The following is a 17,094-nucleotide window of genomic DNA, read 5'->3' on the forward strand; positions in this document are numbered from 1 at the left end:
ACAGGTGGAGGAACCGTGCTGGGAGCCTGGAGGAGGCTGGACCAGGGAACAAAGGGCGCATTGTCACACACCACAGGAGGCAGGGGGCGGATCTTCTGCAGGCCTGGCTCAGAGTGGCAGGAGAACCCACCCCCGGTCTTCCAGAACAGGGCGGGTGGGTAGCCTGGGCAGTGTCTGTGCCAAGGAGAGCTCAGCCTGGGAAGCGGGCCTCCCAGGGCTGCTCAGGGCCTACCCTGAGCCAAGGGTAAGAGCAGGGCCTTATGGGGAGGAAACAGGATAATCCCCTAAGCACCAAGTATCGCCCTGAAGGCAGACAGACACAAAATACCATTCATCCCCTCCATGCTTTATGCCAGCTGTGTGTCTTTGGGGGAGTTATTTACCCTCTCTGAGCCTCACGTGACAGTGTGATTCTGGGCTCAACTGAGATGTGCAAACGCTCACGTCCCCACCCCCTCCAAGGCAACCCAGCCCACACCTCAAGCAAAGGGCCCTACTTTCCCTGATCCCAACCCCACACTTCCATGACTTCTCTCAGGAACTAGGCATCCAGCAAACAGAAGAGCATGTTCCAGCTTCCCAGAGTGCCACAGGTCCATCAGGCCCAGCCACTGAGTCTCAGGATGAAGGATCCTGTCTCTAGACAAGGAACACACACACACACACACACACACACACACACACACACACACACCCTACATATGCCACACACATCACATAATACATATATACATTCATACATATATACAATTCTCTCTCTCCCTGCCTCCCTCCCTCCCTCCCTCTCCACATACACCATACACATACATATGTACACACACACCACTCCAAGCTGACCCCCTCAAGTCTAGGGACAGGTCTGGAGTACTGCCCTTGGATGTCAAGTCAGGTAATTCCCAAAAGGTTTTCTGCGGGTGCTGCAGGCACAGCTGAGGGAATTGTCAGGGCCCAGCCTGAACATCTGTGACCCCCACCACCACCACCACCACCACATCTAGAAGCCAAGTGACAGCATCAGGAGGGTGGAGACTTTGGGAGGTGATGAGGTCATGGGAAGGACCAGTGCCCTTGCAACAGAAGCCGCCCATGGGCAGCTGTCTGAACCCCTCCTCCGAGAGTCTGCAGCTGGAACAGACCAGCCCTGCCCGGGATGGCACCCGACCTGACCCCCACCGGGTAGTGCCTTGGCAGTGGACTGACCGCTTGCAGAACTGAGAAGAGCAAGCGGTAGCTCAAAAGCCCCAGCCTGTGTGTAAGAGCTCAGAGGGCCTCATGGGGTTAAGACAGAATGGAGCCAAGAAGTCCCAGCTGGGGACAAAGGCGCAGGACTGGTCAAATGCAGAAGACGCAGAGACAGCGCAGCCTCCCCAGGGACCGCTGGAGCAGACGGGGCAGAGCATCTCGGGAGATGCCCAAGTTTAAAGGTCCGGCCACAGGACCATGGCTGAGGTCTGCACACAACAACAGCCCACATCCTCAGGAGTGCTCTCCACCCGCTCCCCTGCCTCTCCAGACTCTGCCCAAGCAAACAGAGGACCCTAAGCTATGATCTCTGCCCAGAAACAGGCCTGTACCACCCAACACGATGGCTGCCAGGGCTTGAGTGTAAAGCGTCCCCTGTGTCTGAACACTCGGTTCCCCTGGCACTGGTGCTTTTGGGGCGTGGAACCTGTCTGGAGGAAGCAGGTCACTGGGGGTGGGCCCTGAGGTTTTCTAGTTAGGCACTACTTCCTGTCAGCTCTTGGCTTTCTGGCCGTGGCTACAACGTGACCAGCTCCCTCAGCTTCTCCACCATGATGGACTGGACCCGCTAAACTGTGAGCGGAAACAAACCCTGCCTTCCCTGACCCACTTCTCACCAGGCATTTGGTCACATTGACAGAAGTAACATGGACGATGGCAGAAACTCCCCCGGAGCTTAGCCCTGGATCCCCAGCCCAGCCCTGCAGGGTACTGAGGAACCCTATGAAATTCTCAGGCACGTTTTGTCAACTTGACACGAGCTAGGGTCACCTGGGAAGGGGAACCTCAACTGAGAAAATGTCCCCATCAAACTGACCTGTAGACAAGCCTGTGGGGCGTTGTCTTGGTCAATGATTGATGTGGGAGGGCCCCGCCCACTGTGGGCGGCGCCAAACCTGGGCAGGTTGTCCTGAGTTGTGTATGAAAGCAGACTGAGTGAGCCACCTAGAGCAAGCCAGTAAGCAGTGTTCCTTTACAACCTCTGATTCCGTTTCTGACTCCAGATTCCTACCTCAGCCTCCCTCGGTGGATTATGACTTGGGGATATGTGAGCCAATTAACACTTTCCTCCCCAAGTTGCGTTTGGTCATGGCGATTATTACAGCACTAGAAACTAAGACAGAAGCACCCGGGTATGGAGGGATCAAGCTCAGCAGTATGCCCACTTTGGGGGGTGGCCATGTGTGGAGCTCTGCCCAAGCCCTGAAGGAGTTTCCACTTAGAACCAACAGCTCCTGAGAGACATGGTTCTCTCTCACATCTAAGGCCAACCATGCCTACAGAGCAGACGAACCACAGAGACCACGTCAATAACAGAGCAGGAGAAGCACAGAGACCATACCAACAACAGAGCAGGCAAACCACGGAGGCCACGCCAATGGACAGTAGGCAAACCACAGAGACCACGCCAACAACAGAGCAGGAGAACCTCGGAGACCACGCCAATAACACAGCAGGAAAACCACGGGGGCCACGCCAATGATGGAGCAGGAGAACCACGAATGCCATGCCAATGACACAGCAGAACCACGGAGACCACACCAATGACACAGCAGAACCACGGAGACCACACCAATGACACAGCAGAACCACAGAGACCACACCAATGACACAGCAGAACCACAGAGACCACACCAATGACACAGCAGAACCACGGAGGCCACACCAATGACACAGCAGAACCACGGAGGCCACACCAATGACACAGCAGAACCACGAAGGCCACGCCAATGACACAGCAGAACCACGGAGGCCACACCAATGACACAGCAGAACCATGGAGGCCACACCAATGACACAGCAGAACCACGGAGGCCACGCCAATGACACAGCAGAACCACGGAGACCACACCAATGACACAGCAGAACCACGAAGGCCACGCCAATGACGGAGCAGGAGAACCATGGAGACCACACCAGTGATAGAGCAGATGAACTATGGAGACCACACCAATGGGCGAGCAGGCAAACCACGGAGACCACGCCAACAGAGCAGGCAAACTATGGTGATCACACCAACAATAAAGCAGACGAACCATACAGATTATGCCAACGACAAGAACAATCAAGCCACGGTGATCAGGCCAACTACAGAGAACGAGAATAATCACACCACTGGCGGAACAGACAAGCCACGCAATCCCACCAGTGATGGTGGAAGGCGGACCACGTGACCACGCTCACGGCCGCAGAGCACACTGATGAACGGGTGGGACACAGCACCCCTCCCACACTATCTGATGACAAGAAGGCACAGACTTAGGGCCGACAAGATGGCTGAGCAGGTAGGGGCATGTGCAGCCAAACCTAACCACCTGGGTTCTATCCCCAGGATGGCCATAGTGGAAACAGAGAACCAAAGCTCCCAAAAATGATGTAATAAAAACGTTTTTTGCTGTTGTTTTTCGAGAGACAGGGTTTCTCTATGTAAGCCTGACTGTCCTGGAACTTGCTCTATAGACCAGGCTGGCCTCGAACTCACAGAGATCCTCCTGCCTCTGGTTGATGGGATTATAGGTGTACACCACCACCGCCCAGCTTAATAAAATCTCATGAACAAGTGCTCAGTTCAGGTAACTATGACCTAATGGTCACATAAGCCTGTCGAAGTGCTGACCTCTCACCCCATCCTACGGATGAGGAAATCAGAGCTCTGAGGGCTGAGTCAGATCATCCAGCTCATAGGGCAGATCAGGGCACAAACGAGGAGCCTGGCCTTGGGAACCATGGTCCTTCCATCACGTTTATTTCAAGGTACATGGAGACTTGCAAGCTGTACTTGGAGAAGCCACTGGAAGCCACGACCTCAGGTGGCCTTCACCAGAGTTCAATTTATCAAGGTCAGAACCAGGGAAAAGACACTGAGCCAATCAGCCCCAGTCACACCTTCAAATACTTGCTGTGACCATGAGGATGTATGCATATAAGCATGCAAGCATGCATTCGAGTATATACGTGCCCAAGTGGGTACTCTTCTTAACTGCAGGCTCAATGGCCACCAGCTGACAAAGCCCCTCCATCCCATAGCCAAGCTTGCTCTGGGCTTCCATGCAGGCTTCTCAGGAACATCATCACTGCTCCCCACAGGACAGAAAAGAGGCGCCTCCGCTCAGGTAGCACCCTCCAAGCAGACACAGAGTAGTAGGAGCATGTACAGGCCCCGCTTCAGGGGCCCTTCCTGAGGACCTGGGGAGGCCCAGAACAAATGGCAGTGGGCAGCTGGCACAGTGGCCGAGACAAGAGAGGAACTCCCAACTGCCACTGGCCAGACAAGGGAGGCCCTGAGCCAGCATGGCAGCATCCGGTGTGACTTAGAAACACAGAACAGTGCACTGCCACCCTCAGCAGGAACGCCGGTCCTCCCACCCGGGCCCAACCCCCGGCCACACTGGGCAGTGTCAAGAACGCAGGCTCAAGGGGAAATGGGCTTGCAGGGGAGGGGAGGTCAGAGGGAGATCCGCCCCGTCCCAGTGTCCAAGCCTCCGTAGAGCGAGGGGAGCGTGGGAAGAACGGCTGCCCCACGGGGGCTTCCATTGCTCCCCCAAGGCACACCTGAAGGCTGGGGAGTTCCGGGGCTTGGCCAAGGCCACGTGTCCTCCAAGGCTCAGGCTACGTCTCGAACCTCAGTCTGATCCCGTTACTTAATAGTGTTACTTCAAGACGACACGCACCACCCTCAGGCCAGGTGAGGCCACTGTTATCAACATCCTCACCACCAACCACCCCCAGTACTAAATCCACCCCTAAACCAAAGACCCATGTCCTCGGGTCCTTTAACCATGTGACTTGGTAAGGACCCACTTGCCAGATGGGAAGACTAAGACTCCCAAACAGGAAGTGGCTTCGCCGGGGCATTTAACTTGAGTCCTGCCCCAGAGCCTACCCTAAAGGTGCTATTCAGCCTCCCTTTACCCCCACATCATGGGGCCCCATCACTTCATTCTGCACTCAGGGAAGTGGGTCTTTGAGGTAAGACGGCACCCTGAAGGCCATACAATAGGAAAAGGGATTGAATGACAACCAGGGTCTGAGGCAAATGAGCCATACCTTCTGGAGCCCCCACACCAGTCTGAGGCTGGGGGTCCCCGGAAGCTGCCCCCATCAGCCCTAGTACCCAGCCCTGGAGAGGTCTCTCCCCCGCCCTGGGCTTGCTGCCGCAGGCTGCTGTGAGCTCAGGAAACCTTTCCAACTTTCCAATGTTTACCCCTCTCTTGCTGCCAAGGCCCTGGGCAAGCCTGGGCCGGTGGCCCTCATTTCAAACCAGACAGGGCGCTGAGCCAAACTCCGCTTCAGTGGGGAGGCAGGCTGGGCCCATGCAGCCTGCACCTGGCTCCCCCTAGCCCAAGCCCCCAGGTCCCCAGGCCCTGGTCCCATGCAGTCCGCAGTCATCAAGAACACCCTTGCCCCACACCCCACCCTGCGCTGTCCCGCCATCCCGCGGCACACGGGGTGGGCGTGCTCGAGGCGGGCTCCGGAAGGAGGCACGCTGCCTGTACCGCACATACCCTCCCAGGGCCACCAGCCAGCACCCGGTGCCTCTTCCGGACATCCACAACTTCTCCCGATAAGATAACCTACTGTCCCACGTACAGAGGCCAGAGACACAGGTCCGCCCCGCCAGGGGCCTCCTCGTGCTCCCAGCTGGCTGACGGGCCCAGAGGAAGCAGTACCACCACATACCAAACAGGACTGGGGTACTCTGCAGGCAACTCCAGGGGCCGCAGGGCAGCACCCCTTGCCCACATACTGCAAATCGCAACCCTCTGGTCTGTGGCGCCATCCCTAGGTCTAAGGATGCGGGCACCCCCGGGGCCAGGCACCTCCTCTTACCCGTGCATGGCCAGCGACCGTCTGAGTAGGCACCACACAACTTGCAGGAACTCTCCCATGCAGCAGGGGAAGACTGATGGTGGCGTGCCAGTCCCGTTCAGCATGTCCTGTACCCATGGGTGTCTAGGGGCCAGCTCTTGGCCAGCGACAGGGCCATCCTCCCTCCAGACCAAGCGGGCAAGGGGCGGCCACACACGGTGGCCGCACCCCTTCCCGCGAGACTTGGGCTCCCACTCCGGCTGGGGAGGCCCTGGTAGGGACCAGCAGCTTGCCAGGCCCCTAGGCTTCTGTCCTAAGGGCCCCCCCCCCCCCAAAAAAAAAATCAGGGCACAGCAGGCGTGTCAGGGATGCCCTGTGGAGTGGTGTGACCCACTGTGGGCCGCCACCAAGACACAGGCCCGGCTCTGCGTCCGCCACCCAGGCCTATAAACACGGAATTACATAAGTCCACTCTTGTTCCAGAGCCAAAAGTACCGAGCTGCTAGCAGCCTTGGCAGTCGGGACTAATTCCTCATCGCCATGGTAACCCTGGCGGGCTTCCAGCCACTGGGGCTCAACACTGTGAGGCCTTTTTATAGCTTTCGAGAAGCCCTCTCCCTCCTTACTGCTGGCAGGGAGACCAGCGCCAGCCACGTCCCCCCCTTTAACCGTCCCCCCCTTTAACCGTTTCCTCCCAGCCGGCCCTGACATCCTCCAGTCCTGCAGGGCCAGATGGCCGGAGGAGAGTGCTCCCGTCCTTCCGATCTCAACTAAAGGAAGCAGGGTCTGAGGCTCGGGGCCTGGGTCATCTTGGTGACGGGCCCAGAAAAAGGCAGAGCCAAACGTTCACAGAGGCCAAAGGAGATGGCCGGATGCTCGGGCAGGCGTCAGCACTGGCCGTGACTTGCTGGGTGACTCACCTCAAGCCCGACCTCTTCTGGGTGTGGGCTGTGCATCTTCTCAGGGCAAGCTAGCTCTGCAGCTGTGCGGCTCTGGGCAGCAGCAGTGGGGGGGGGGGGGGGGTTAGAGCAGTGGTCCTCAACCCTCCTAACGCTGGGACCCTTTAATACAGTTCTTCGCGTTGTGGTGACCCCCAACGTAAGATTATTTTCGTTGCTACTCCATAACTGTGACTTTGCTGCTGTTATTAATCTTAATGTTTTTCCAATGGTCTTAGGCGCCCCCTTTGAAAGGACCGTTTGACACACCCAGGGTTTGCGACCCACAGGTTGTGAACCATTGTGTTAGGGAAAGTCTCAGGGTCTCAAATGGCTTCTACTTCCCTCCCCTGGTCCCAAAACCCCGGAGTCAGGCCAACAATGTGTGCCCCAAAGACACCACGCAAGATGCCCGGGCCCTGCAGACAGCCTGTAGCTGGGCCAAATGTGGAGCCAGAATGGGAACAAGGAAGGTCTGAAAGATGAAAAGATGAGGCCAGGGAGTGGCCAAGAGGAGGAGGGGACGAGGGGACGAGGCCTCCAGCGGGTGTGCGTCAGCTGTAGCCACACTCCCGCCATCACCCATCTCAGGATCCGCTCAAGATGACCGGCAATGCTGTGCCCAACAGTTGAACCACGACCACACCAAGTAGGGAGCCCAGTTGGAGCCCTGGACACAGCCATCGCCACAGCGTGACAGAACGTGGACACACTGTGAGCCCAGGGGGAAGTTATACGACCCAAAGAAAGCAGTCCCAGGGGGAGACTACCTTGGGACTTGAACCAGGCTCTCGGCGGGTACCCACAGTGCCACAGTCAACAAGAAGCCTCCAGTCAACTTCAAGACCAGAGCAGATTAACACAGTGCAGAAGCCTGTGACCACTGAGGTTATGGAGAGACCCACAGCCTCAGGGAGGACCAGTGAGGAAACATCCAGGTCCTTGCAGACCAAAAGACTGCCATCCCTCCTGCTAGCCTGTGATGTCAGTCCCAAGGGGGCCACTCAGAGCCTTCTGTAGACCCCTCCCCCAGCAAAGGTGGGGTGCCCACCCTGCAGTCATCTTCTACAGGCAGGGAAAACTGAGGCACTAAACTAAAGGCCATCTTTTCAACCAGAATTCAAACCACGATCTTTCTGTCCCTGGCTCTCACTGTGACATTAGGAGACTGAACCAGGCCATAGCCATGCCATCCAATTGGCACCAGGAAGCTGTGTAGGCAAGCAGCTGGGCCACAGGTGTCCCCATTTTCTGCCCTGCGTCTGTTCCAGCAGAGGCTGCAGGAGAACCCTGCCTTCCACAAAGACTGCCCTGAAACCCACAAGTACACTTTCAAATCCCACTGGGCCACATCACAGTGAGGGCAGGCGCACAGCCTGGCCATGTCCCTTCCGGGGTCATGCCCGCTGCTCCATCCTGGCAGCAGCCAGGCGGTGGTGGCGCACGCCCTTAATCCAAGCACTCGGGAGACAGAGCCAGGCGGATCTCTGTGAGTTCGAGGCCAGCCCGGTCGACAGAGCGAGATCCAGGACAGGCACCAAAACTCCACAGAGAAACTTGTCTCGAAAAAACCAAGAAAGATATCAGGCAGCTCAGTGTTTGTTAAGTGACTTAATGATGATATACTATCAAAAATCAGAAGCAACTACATGCAGAGCCTTCCAGACAGCATTAACTGCCAGAACCAAGCTCTGGGTCACAGTGAAGCAGTGTGCGGTGTGCTGGGCAAAGGCGCTACCATCCTGGGCCAGCAGCACCACCAGCCGACATCTACAACACGCCATTCCCAGCAACCCGGCTGCTGAGTGCCGCTCCACATGGTGGGAAAAGCTGGTGGCGGTGGCCGAATTTGAGTCAACAGGAACCAAAGAGGAGACTGGACACGTGGGCTCTGTGGCCCTACAGGGTGACTGCCTGTGGCTTGTGATAGGACCACGGCCAGCTCAACATACAGCTTACCCCACCCACCCAAATCCCAAGCAAGCGGCTTCCTGGCCAGGCAGGAAGTAAGGCAATGAACAGGAGAAAGCTAGAAATGGTTGTTGCCACCTTCTCCGCCTCCTCTCCCCAAGCCTGGGTCCCAGGGCACAGTGGCCGTGCTAGCCTCAGTTTCCCCATCTGCAAAGACACTACTCTATGGCTACATCTCCACACGATGGAGCGTAACCACGTAGTGGAAAGGAATTGAAGACCTGGCACAGTGCAGCATGCAGGGACCTCAGAGAAGAGTGTCCCAAAGCCAGCCAACAGAACACACAAGGTCCCATCCGAGAGGCTAGCCAGGGACAGGCTAGCCACACAGCCCGGGGCTGAAGGCAAGGGCAAGCGGCCCTGGAGGGCACAGGGTCCCCCTCTGGGGTGACAGAACAGTTTGTAACTCAACAGAGGTGGCCACGGCACAATTCCGGGTGCTTAGAACCGACACAATGATCACCACTGAAAATGATTCCTCTTAAGCCAGGCAGTGGTGGCACACGCCCTTAATCCCAGCACTCGGGAGGCAGAGGTGGGCAGATCTCCGAGTCTGAGGCCAGCCTGGGCTACAGAGTGAGTTTCACTAGGTGTGGTGGTACAAGCACACTGTAATCCTAGCTCAAGCAGCAGAGCCTGAGGCAGGAGGATTCCACAACTTTGAGGCCATCAAGTTGAGTTTAAGGGCAGCCCAGATACAGAATCAGACTGTATCTCAAAGAAAATATGTTGGCAACCCCAATCTCAGCACTCGGGAGGCTGAGGCAGGAGGACTGCTTTGAGTTCGGTCCATCTGAACTACAGAGTAAGTTCCAGGCCAGTTTCAGGCACAGGAGACTTCTCCCACTGCACTAGAATAACCCTTGGCCCACTGGCCATAGCACAGCAGGACCAAGGCTGTGGCGCACGACCCTGCGCCCAAAGGGGCTACCCCCTCCATCGGAGCTACCGGCCACCTAGGCCTCCCCCAGCAGCAGCCACAGGCAGAGCCATAGAAGGCAGGAGCTACTGCTCGGGACTCTGAAAACCCACACCTGGGCAGAAGTGACAGAAATGAGGCACTCCAGATTCCCACAAAGACTTGACCAGTCCACCACATCCCCAAGATGCCAGGCACCAGACTACAGTCTACACAAGCTCTAGGATACCTCACCACCTCCCTAAAGGCACAGCTATCCCCATGTCACGGAGGAAGACAGGCAGTGGGCAAGAGAAGAACCTGCCCCTGGTGTAAACAGCCAAGTCTAGTCACTCTGGGGCTCCCCTGCCCCCGCTGCACCTGGAGGATCATTCTGGAAAGAAGTGCCGCGGCCCTGGGCTCCGACATTCTCAAAACAGCATCTGCAGAAGTGTCAGACATGACTTCCCCAGACTTGGAACTTTCTGGAACACCCATGAGACATTTGTCCAGATCACGAGGGGAGGGGGGGCACTCTGAGATAAAAGTCACAAGTCATTTAAAAAAAAAAAAAAGTGACAGCTAGTTACTCCAAAAGGACAGCCCTGGCCTTCTCACGACCGCCGCTTTCTTTAAGTGTCTGACATGGTGCTTGGCCCCACCCCCACCCCCGTCTGGGCTCACTCCCTGCCTGAGTCTCGGACACCCCTGATCACACACCACCACCCTTTGGTCACCTCTCCCTGCAGGAGGTGTTAAAGGAGTCACTGGGGACAAAACAGGCAAGAGATGGCAGCCTCTCGGGTTCTTCCGGGGGCCTCTCCTTCCCCTGGGAACAGGCACCACAGAATGAGTTGGGACAAGGGCAGCTCTCCCACGGTGTTGTCTATACTCCTGGATCCAGCTGTGCCTGAACACGACCTCCTCCGGGCTTGCCACTCTGAGCACCTCAGTGCGCTTGCACCTGACCTCAGGACCCCTAACCGCTTGGGTTCGGGCCTCACCTCACATGGATGAACCGCACCTTCCGGCCCTCATCAGCCTCAGTGGCACTTTACTTGGGAACCTGCTCTCCCTCAGGGCACTCACAGTGCCTACTCATTGAACACGCTGATTCACAAGTCTCTAGAACATTCCACACGCTCGAGTGCAAATGAGTTCCTCAACTAAGGGAAAGCAAGTGGCAAAACCAGACTTCAGCGCCACGTGCGGCAGGTGCTCACACCTACGTGGCCAAGTGGCCTCTGAGCCACCCTGAAGGTCGCGGCCACGTCGCGGCCACGTCGCGGCCACGTCGCGGCCACGCCCCCACCAGCTCTGCTCCTCTACCAGGAAGTTGAAGGTGATCAGAACCCCAGAGCCCTGGCCCTACCTGCTGCCAGGGGGGGAGCCCACGCTGGTTCCCCTCCCCCAGCCTCCGTCTCTGTGGAATGGGCCCAATGATGACCATCAGAGGCTGGGGACACAAAGCTGGCTTCGTCCGTGGTGAGACGCAAGGTCATCCAGAGTTTAGAACAACTCCACTGTGGATTCAAGGCCATCATGCGGGATAATAAGACTGCCCCCACCCCTGCTCAACACAGTGCCCAGAACAGGACAAATACCCAAGATGCCACACGCAGGGCAACCTTGAGGCTGAGGCAGGAAGGACCCAGGTCTGAGAGCTGTGTGACTTCAGGCGAGATACTAAACCTCTCTGTGCTTGGGTCGCCTCATGCATAAAGAGGGGATGATGATAGTACTCAGGAGGGTTTGGAGGTTAAATAAACTATCATCAAGTGCACTGTGGGTGCTATTATAAACCCTGCTGCTATTAGCCCCGTCCCCGGCACCACTCACTGTGACTTCAGAGCTGGAGTCAGCTTACAAATCCTACTGCAGGGATACAGCCAAGGCGGACCCGGCACACAGCCCTGTAGGGACCCCACCCACCCACCCACCCACCCGGCCCTCAAGGGCCCCCAAACAGCACCTCTCTCGTCGCCAGCTGGGGCCAACGACCACTGTTAGATGGAGGAGACACATGTCGGAGCCGAAGATTAAAAACAAGTACAATTATCGGGCAGGCATCCATCCGTAATTACGACTCTGATGTAATTAGGCACCCCACTAACTTCATTACTTATTTATTTACGGGATTGCTTATTTGATTTACGGGCCTTCTTCCCCCAAAAGTCATCTTAGCTGACACCCCCTCAGGCAAGGAGGGGGGGTGTGGAAAGAACAGGAGCGCCCCCCCCCCCCCCGCCGACACCCCTCTTCCTGGGTTTCTGAGCGCCCGGCCCCTGCCTCTCCCCACGACAGCTCCCCGGAACTGTGTGTGTGATTTTGCTCCAGACGGCAGGCTAGATCAGAGCGGACCCTTGGCAGACCACAGGGTGACGTTCACTTCACAGTACAGGGTGCCAAGGGACAGGGCTTAACCCGGGAAGCCCGGGCTCTCCTCCACACCCTTGGCTCTGGAGCACAGGAAACCCTGGACAGAAGGCTGCGTTCTGGCCCCGCCTGACCATCAGTTCTTGGCACGACCCTCTCTAGACGAGCGAACGCATCCATGTAGCTCGTGGAGCTGGAACTTCCTGACACAGAGGAGAAAGTGCGCAAGCTGGAGTCCTGAGTGCCAATTGTCCTCAAGTGGAGAAACCACCACGTGTGGAGAAACCACATGCACCTCAGTTTCCTCCTCCACTAACTGAGAATGTCCAGAACACCCTCCGCTTGGTATCCCAAAAAGCCCAGACAGGGCTGGAGAGATGGCTCAGTGGTTAAGAGGACTCACTGCTCTTCCAGAGGACCCGGGTTCAATTCCCAGCATCCACATGGCAGCTCCCACCTGTCTGTAACTCCAAGAGCTGACACCCTCACACAGACATACATGCAGGAAAAACACCAACGTACATAAAATAAGTAAGTCATCGCCTGGGACTCCAGAGAAAAGACAGCCAGTGCTGGCAGGTGTGTGAACGTCTCGCCCATCCAAGCTTTCTGCCATCCACCAGGTGGCCAGACACAGAATCAACACGCAGCCAATGTTGAAGTGTAATCAAAAACGCGACAGAACTCACTCAGGCAGCCAATGGAGCAGACCGGCAGTACCAAGTGCGGACAAGGAAGCAGAGCAATCTCCGTCGCCACACCCCGCTGGTGGGAACGCCAAGCGAGACAGCACTTCCGCCAACAGCGCGGCGGCTTCCCCACACTTAACCACGCACCCAGCAACCCACGCCTCGAAGTGTGTCCAGGAGAACCGTGTTCACAGGAACTCAAGCAGGAACGGTCCGGGGGAGCCTCCTCGGGAGCCACAGCTAGGGAGGACCGGATCAGCAAGCCGCCGAACATCACAGCATGGAACCGTCCTCGGCAGGATGAAAGGGTGAGCCCGTGGCGTGAGAAATGGGGAAACTCAAAGCCACCATGTGGGAAGAACGAAGCCGGGCACAAGAAGGTGCACACTATGTGCAAACACGAGTACTGACACACATGCCCACGCACAAACGTGTGTGCGTGTAACAATGGTGGTAAAAACCCTCACCCCTTAAGGTGGCCGAATCTCCAGCAAGGCTCACTTTGCAAGCGTAACAGGCAAACCGTGATGCTCGGCCAGGGCCCAGGGGCCACTTCCCCACTTCACGTCAGGGCTCTGGCTGTCCTGACCTAAGAGCACTGGGTAGGGCCGGTCACCTTTGTGCAAGGAGACTCTCTTGCTCGGTCATTTCTATCAAATCACTTAAGTTTCCGTCCCTCCGTTTCTCCATTCACAAAAGCAAGGTTCTACACACCAGAAAACGGAGCAGGCAAAACGGCTCAGAGAGGAAAGGAGCCTGTGGCCAAGCCTGACCACCCGAGTTCAATCCTGGGGCTCATATGGTGGGAAGAGAACTGACTCTCACAAGCTGTCCGCTGACCTCCCTTTGTAAGACAATGTCCACGTGTGCTGTGCACGTGAGTGCGCGCGCGCGCGCACACACACACACACACACACACACACACAAAATGTCAAAATTGGTTTTCAAGCCCTAAAATGACGCACAGTAAAAGCATTGGCTGCGGGCCCTGGTATACAGCAGGGGCCTTATCATTGCCGCTGTAAAATGCTGGCCCAGCAAAGCTCAGTGTGGGCAGGATGTGCTGAGATTCTTCTAACCACAGCAACAGGCAGGGCTCGGTTCAGTCAATGCCTCCAGGTCCCCCAGGATCGGGCCAGGGACCTGACGGATGGTGGCTGTCCAGGGCAGGACCGGGGTCTGGCTCCATGGGAGCCCGCTCCTCTTCCCTCTCCTCTCAGGAGACAGGACGCATAGAGGCCTGTGAGGAAGGCTCCCTGTCACCCCAGGGTCACTTCAGGCCAGCATCAGTCCTGGAATAGGACACGTGAGGACAGGTGGGCAACTGGGGTGCCCACTGCCACAGTCACACTCACTGGAGCACAGAAAGCCTCCCTGGTGACAGAAAAGGACAGCCACAGACAGGGTAGACAGGAGGAAGCTTCGGGGCTGGGGCGATTCTCCTGCCTCCCACCCACGGGCCTACCGCAGGCCTATGGGGCTGGCCCTTACGACCCAGGGAGCCAAGGGGAGGGCACGCATAGAAGAAGCAAGAGGGGGGTCCCCCGGGCCCGATTAGCAGGGCAGCTGCAGGCAGGCGGCTCAGCTGTCAGACTCCGCCATCACAGGCACCATTAATTGCTGTCATTTGAGGGTGGCCCTGGGGGAAGGAGGGGAGAAGAGGGGAGGGTAGAAAGGGAGGCAGGAGCCTGGCCAGGGTTCAGCACCCTGAGCTGGGAAGGAGCCAGAGGATGGAGGATGCTGACCCACTGGGAAGGGAGGGGGAGGCCTGTGCCCTTTAGGCCACGATATCCACAGCCAGGGCTTGAGGACAAAACCAGCCCGCTGTCTACACGGGATACACAACCCAGAGTGTGAGCCCACTGACCGAACCCAGAATGTGTCCACTCTGCCTGCCCTGACTGTACTCCTGAGTGCCCTAGCCCCCCCAAACCTGCCCCCAATACCAGCCTCCCTCCACGTCTGCCAGCGTACCTCTCGGCCAAGGCTCAGATAAACCCATCTCCACCTGAGTCTAAAACTCCAATGGCACTCCTCCAGAAAGCCCTAGAACCCCCCACTTCCCACGGCAAGGTCACAGCAGCAGGGCCGGGCCCACCACAGAACCCCAAGGCCCTCAGCAGTGCAGAGCAATGTGGGGACTTCACCTCCCAGCCAACGTGGGGACCGTGACAGGGCACTTTTCAAGTACTCCGGGGATGAAATAAGGTCATTCCACGAAGTATTCAGCGGGGACCTGAGGATGTGCGCAGGTGGCCAGCTCATCACCCAGAGCCCGGTCCCCTCCCCCTCAACAGATCACCCCAAGGGTCTCCAAAAGGCCTCATGGCCCTCTGCCCACTGGGGATGGGGTCCAGGACATTCCTAGCCTGCTCCTGCAGCTCCCAGACAGCCTCGTCTTGGCTGAGGAGCAGCCTGGGTCCCTGGCTCCCCGCCCTCCCCCCCCTCCCCCCCCCTCCGTCTGCTCCCCCTCCTCCCACAGGCATGATGGATCTGCCCAGAGGAGGAAGCTAAGTGCTTGCAGACAAAAAGCTCTTTTATCGTCCTCGGGTGGGCCACTGGCGTGACAGGCAGATAAGTCAGGCTGAGGTGGCTCCCCATTAGGCGAGATGCGGATGGATGGAGAGCAAGGGGGAGGGGGGGGGGGACAGCCAGGCTGTTCCTTCCACTCTCAAAGACCGGGTGGACAGCCCCACCCCCACAGACTCATGCCCACCCTTTCCTGCCTCGGATGAAACCACAGCCCAGGGCTGCCTAAGTGGCTCAGTCGGTAAGCGCTTGCCCGGCACACAGTGTTTGAGCCTCAGCACCACACAAACCAGGTATGGGGGCGCACGCATCTAACTGCAGGGCAGGGCCAGTGGAATCAAAGAATCGGATGCTCAAGGCTGCAGAGCAAGTTCAATGCCAGCCTGAAAGAGGAGCGGACCCACGGGAGGAGGGGGGGCTCCTTCCCCTCCTGACTACTGGGGCACCTCAAAGGCTCAAGACAATGAGAGGCATCCCAGCCAGACACCCCACAAGTGAGGCAGAGGCCTGTCAACCAGGCAGCCCCGCGCAGACTGTGCCAGGACCTCTGCACAGGTTGCCTAGATGCCCTCCCCCAGACACCTCCCTTCCCCTTTCTCAGGCCTCCAACGCCATCTTCTTTATTTTACGTGTATGGGTGCTTGCCTGCCAGTATGTCTGTATACCACATGTGTGACTGGTGTGTGGGGAGGCCAGGAGAGGGAGTCAGATCCCCTGGAAATGGAGTTAGACATGGTGTGAACTACCACACGGGTCCGAGAAACCAACTTGGCCAGGTCCTCTAGAAGAACACCTAGTACTCTCAACCACTGAGCCATCTCTCCAGCCTCAAATGCCGTTTTCTGGAGACCTCATATGAAACCGTACCCCATCTCACAATGCAACCCCTAACCCTTCTTGCCTGGGCTCATTTTTCACCCAACGGCACCTCGCGTCAGGCTTGCTGACTGCTGGCTGTGTGCTGAGGACAGGACCCTTGTCCAGCTTGTCAGCCGTCCCCATCACCCACTGCGCGACCGACACACAGTAGGTGCTTTAGGAAGAAGTAACAGTTCCAGGAGCCAGGCCCGTCATCCCAGAGGCAGGGGGATCTCAAGTTCAGAATCTGCCGGGGCTATGAAGTGAGGTCAAGGAGAACCAGGGCCATTTAGTGAGAGACCGTGTCTAAAGGGAGAGCTGGGGGCGTGGCTCTATGGTTAGTGCTTGCCTGGCATGGGTTCCATCCCCAGAACCACAAAAGAAATAACAAACAGTAATTTATCAATGGATCAAGAACAAACTCTCCCAACAGCGGCCACTGGGAAGGGTAGGGGGTTCACAGTACCCAGCGGCTTCCTGCTCTGCCTAGACAACCCTGAGGTACCAAGCCCCATTCCACGCCTCTCCCACCTGCTAGAGAGACAGACCCTAGCCCCAAAACACTCCAGACCAGCTTCCACCAGAAGAGCCAGACAGAATGGGTCCCCACCTACCCCTGGGCAGCAAGTGGAAATAAAGATAAACCTACCAGAAACTTCCACCAGGAGGCTGCGTCGTCAAAGACTCAGGCGAGCTGTGGGAGAAAATGGGGGTCTCGTTACTAAACATCACAGATCCCCCCGTGGATAGGGGCTTCCCAGGGACCCTGTGAGGGAGGCACCTT

General features: G+C 57.4%; 1 protein-coding gene across 30 annotated transcripts in view; it reads right to left on the reverse strand.

The window, feature by feature from the left end:
* Positions 1–17,094, reverse strand: part of Ncor2 (nuclear receptor corepressor 2) — a 162,576-nt gene that overhangs the window by 119,197 nt on the left and 26,285 nt on the right. For 28 of the 30 annotated variants that reach the window (XM_076561252.1, XM_076561254.1, XM_076561232.1 and 25 more), the window contains exon 2: positions 16,960–17,004. The exons of 1 other annotated variant lie outside the window; for it this stretch is intronic. The gene's annotated coding sequence lies outside the window, so the exon portion shown is untranslated. Of the gene's footprint in view, positions 1–6,072; positions 6,212–16,959; positions 17,005–17,094 lie in introns of those variants that run through there. One more of the 30 variants, XM_042267965.2, reaches the window with a different exon arrangement.

Source organism: Peromyscus maniculatus, chromosome 23 (genome assembly GCF_049852395.1).
Source record: "Peromyscus maniculatus bairdii isolate BWxNUB_F1_BW_parent chromosome 23, HU_Pman_BW_mat_3.1, whole genome shotgun sequence".
Taxonomy (NCBI): domain Eukaryota; kingdom Metazoa; phylum Chordata; class Mammalia; order Rodentia; family Cricetidae; genus Peromyscus; species Peromyscus maniculatus.